At 42.2% G+C, this 4,551-nt stretch overlaps 1 protein-coding gene across 1 annotated transcript in view; it reads left to right on the top strand.

The window, feature by feature from the left end:
• LOC139423726 (claudin-9-like) overlaps positions 1 to 386 on the top strand; it is a 1,166-nt gene extending 780 nt beyond the window's left edge. The window contains exon 1 of the mRNA XM_071175341.1: positions 1 to 386. This exon is cut by the window's left edge and continues 780 nt beyond it. The gene's annotated coding sequence lies outside the window, so the exon portion shown is untranslated.
• Positions 387 to 4,551: the final 4,165 nt, after the last annotated feature.

Here is a 4,551-nt window from a genome sequence, read left to right as displayed (position 1 = left end):
GAAAATGGACTGAAACAGGGAGGGACTACCTGAACGTGTCCAATAAGAAATGTTCATTTTTGTTGTCCATTGTAAAACATTTTTCAACATTATGCCCTAATGAATACAACCCCGTCACTAAACTCAAAGTGGAAAAGAGACAGGTCAACATGTAAATAAGAGAATGCTTATGATTACGTTTCAGAAAATCTGCATGATTATTCTCCATTTCTTTATGACCACTTGTAGACAGCTTTGTTATTTTGTTATGACATCATCTTCTAGTTGTTTTTATTATGACATCATCTTCTAGTTGTTTTCCTTATGACATCATCTTCTAGTTGTTTTTATTATGACATCATCTTCTAGTTGTTTTCCTTATGACATCATCTTCTAGTTGTTTTCATTATGACATCATCTTCTAGTTGTTTTCCTTATGACATCATCTTCTAGTTGTTTTCATTATGACATCATCTTCTAGTTGTTTTCCTTATGACATCATCTTCTAGTTGTTTTCATTATGACATCATCTTCTAGTTGTTTTCCTTATGACATCATCTTCTAGTTGTTTTCATTATGACATCATCCTCTAGTTGTTTTTATTCTGATTTGAGTTTTCTGTGTTAACTTCTTCTTGGTGAGTGTAATTTATACATGAAATAATAAAGTATTTTACAACATGTTTGTAATTGCTACTACACTCATATTTACACGTTATTTGTTTTAGCTACTGCAGTCATGTATTTACAAGTTGTTTGTTCCAGCTACTGCAGTTGTTTGTCAGAGTAGAAGGACAATGTGTGATGCACTTGTGTCAGTGTGGGAGGTGAAATGCATCGTGGGATGTGTTAATAACTAAATGTTTATTAATGTGACATAACTGTCATTTCTCAGATTCCACACTGCCCCCTCTCTCTCTCTCTCTGTGTGTGTGTGTGTGCGTGTCTGACAGGTGTTTGTGTGTATGCCAGACTCCTTGTGTGAGCAGTGTTTGTGTGTGTGTGCGTGTGTGTTGTATACAGAGTGGTTATACAGTAGCACAAAGGCAGAGTACAGGACACAGACAAAGACCATCTGTATAACATGTGCCAGGACAAGAGTCAGCCACAACATATTAACCCAGTCACGTGAACACGTACGACAGCATAGAAACAGAATCTATAGACCGGGCTCTCCCCATTCAAGTCAATGAAAGTTCCATATAGAGGTTACAAGTCCTTTCTAGAGATTCTATTTCTATGATAGTTCCATACAACAACAATGGACTCCATTATTACAGGGCTTTCCAGAACTGCGTTAAAATACTTGCTGATGACACAACAGTGGTCGGCCTGATCACCAACAACGATGAGACAGCCTATAGGGAGGAGGCCAGAGACCTGGCCGTGTGGTGCCAGGACAACAACCTCTCCCTCAACGTAATAAAGACAAAGGAGATGATTGATGACTACAGGAAAAGGAGGACCGAGCACGCCCCCATTCTCGTTGACTGGGCTGTAGTGGAGCAGGTTGAGCGCTTCAAGTTCCTTGGCGTCCACATCACCTACAACTTAACATGGTCCAAGCACACCAAGACAGTCGTGAAGAGGGCACGACAAAACCTATTCTGACTGAAAAGATTTGGCATTGGTCCGAAGATCCTCAAAAGGTTTTACAGCTGCACCATCGAGAGCATCCTGACGGGTTGCATCACTGCCTGGTATGGCAACTGCTCGGCCTCAGACCGCAAGGCACTACAGAGGCTAGTGCGAACGGCCCAGTACATCATCGGGGCCGAGCTTCCTGCCATCCAGGACCTCTATACCAGGCGGTGGCAGAGGAAGGCCCTAAACATTGTCAAAGACTCCAGCCACCCTAGTCATAGACTGTTCTCTCTGCAACCGCACGGCAAGCGGAACCGGAGCGCCAAGTCTAGGTCCAAGAGGCTTCTAAACAGCTTCTACCCCAACCTCCATCTCTTCAATCAAAGACTCAATCATGGAGACTCTTACTGACAGTTGTGGCTGCTTCGTGTGATGTATTGTTGTCCCTACCTTCTTGCCTTTGTGCTGTTGTCTGGGCCCAATAATGTTTGTACCATGTTTTATGCTGCTACCATGTTGTGCTGCTGTCATGTTGTGTTGCTACCATGTTGTTGTCATGTTGTGTTGCTACCATGCTGTGTTGTCATGTGTTGCTGCCATGCTATGTTGTTGTCTTAAGTCTCTCTTTATGTAGTGTTGTGGTGTCTTGTGTGTTTTGTCCTACATTTTTATTTTTAATCCCAGCTACCATCCCCGCAGGAGGCCTTTTGCCTTTTGGTAGGCCGTCATTATAAATAAGAATTTGTTCTGAACTGACTTGCCTACTTAAATAAAGCTTGAATATATATATATATATTAAAGGTCTGGTGCTGGGTCTCAAGGTGCTTTAAAAAAACGAACCCCATCCACTACCAATGTAACCTTTAATTTAACTAGGCAAGTCAGTTAAGAACAAATTCTTATTGACAATGATGGACGACGCTGGGCCAATTGTGCGCCCTGCCCTATGGTACTCCCAATCATGGCTGGTTGTGATACAGCCTGGAATCAAACCAGGGTGTCTGTAGTGACACCTCAAGCACTGAGATGAAGTGCCTGACACTGCTGTGCCACTCGGGAGCCAAAAACGTGGTATATCTGAGAAATGAACAACAGCCATGTTGTGGAACTACTATTAGCAATCAACTCATAGAATGGCAAAGACAATTACACTTTTACACTTTGACTATTTCTGTGACAATATTTACAGGGAAGGCCTCTAGACCGAAACCAAACTACAGTTCCCCTATATATCCACAAGGGGGCAGTAGAGGTGTATTTTTCACAGAAACAAAGTCATCTTTCACACAGAGGGAGAGGGTGTATCTCAATAGTCTAGTGGCTTTACTCTCCTTGTCTCGCCGCTTGCCTTTGTGCTGATTTCAAAATACAAGATAGGACAACACACAGATAGCAATGTGAAGGATGGCTAATAGGCATTTGTCAAGTCATCTCACGTTCTATACAGATGAAGGAAAGGAGACATAAAAGGTTAGGAAGCCAAGCCAGACTATTGAGATGCATCCCCTACTGGACAAGCGTCTCCATAGTTACTGAAACAGCATGGGGATTTTAAGGGTCACATTCCGTAGTGAGTTGTTCTAAGTTCAGGGAAGCAAAGACTTGGAAATGACATTTTTTTTGGTTGAAAAGGTCAGACACAGTTAAGCAATGTTAAATTAAATGAACCTGGACTAGCCTATCAAATGCTATATGCTTAGGCTAGTCAATGTTGTGACCTCAATACAAGTATCTGTGTGGAAGGGCGAGCATGTTCATTTGGACCAGTGACCAAAATTCCAGCGCTTAAAAGAACTCTTTGCACCAGGCAGGAATGTTACAGCGCCAAGTCAGGAGCGCGCACACAAACACATTGGGTCAACGTGTACCACCACCTCTTATGCCACACACACACACACAATAACAACTAATATAACGTGTATATTTAAACACAGGGCATGTGACCTTCTGTGTGACTCTTTAACAATGTTCTGATTAGTATTTGTCCCGGGGAATGCGAGGCGAGCTGGCAAACTCCTCCTGGCGCGAGGTCAGCATTACATAGAGGCATTCTGGAACAACGGAGGCTTTTAAACACGTTGAAGTGTTTGACATAAGATGTGACGTTGTACTTGTACATGGTTATGTGTTGTTTTAGTAGCCTTCTGAGAAATGGCTCTAGGTATTGTCTAGCGCTCGCCAACAGGCTGCCAAGTGACGACTGCATTGAAAAATAGAAGTTTAAGTTTAAGTTTAGCTGTGTGTTGCCGCTTTCCATGTTGTCTGTTGTCTGTAGCTTGTGAGGTGTGGAAACACTTTGTTACTTTTATGAATTTTGTCTTGCTGCTTTTTGTTTTATGTTGCTCTGTCTGTATGCTACGTCTTGCTTGTCCTATGTTGCTCTGTCTGTATGCTACGTCTTGCTTGTCCTATGTTGCTCTGTCTGTATGCTATGTCTTGCTTGTCCTATGTTGCTATGTCTTGCTTGTTCTATGTTGCTATTGTCTATATTGTAATTGTTTTTAATAACCTGCCCAGGGACTGCGGTTGAAAATTTGCCGGCTGGCTAAAACCGGCACTTTTACTGAAACGTTGATTAATGTGCACTGTCCCGGTAAAAATAAAAAATAAACTCAAACTCAATGGGTTACATTTTGGCTACAGTCAATGCGGATGTTATTGCATCTGTGACGGATGACACGAACAGCTCTCGGTCAAAAGCAATGTCAGAGAGTTCGGGAAACAATAACAGTAGAATAGATACTTTGTAACCAGTTTCAAATTGTTTCATCTAACTATTCGTTACCACGGATACAATGTATCGCCGCTTGACTCAGTTGAAAAAGAAAGTTTCCTCACTGGAGAATGTTGGGAATTGTTTCCCTTAAAGCGACAGAGTACTTGTACACTGTGTCTGGTTGGGTAGCTGACGCCTTGAGGGTGTACTGTCTCTTTAAGAAAAACGGGCATCCTCTCTGTAGCGTAGATTAGAGAAACCGGGGACTTTTTC

The sequence above is a fragment of the Oncorhynchus clarkii genome, chromosome 13 (genome assembly GCF_045791955.1).
Source record: "Oncorhynchus clarkii lewisi isolate Uvic-CL-2024 chromosome 13, UVic_Ocla_1.0, whole genome shotgun sequence".
Taxonomy (NCBI): Eukaryota; Metazoa; Chordata; class Actinopteri; order Salmoniformes; family Salmonidae; genus Oncorhynchus; species Oncorhynchus clarkii.
The sequence above is the reverse complement of the archived record's forward strand: the minus strand, read 5'-3'. Positions and strand labels throughout refer to the sequence as shown.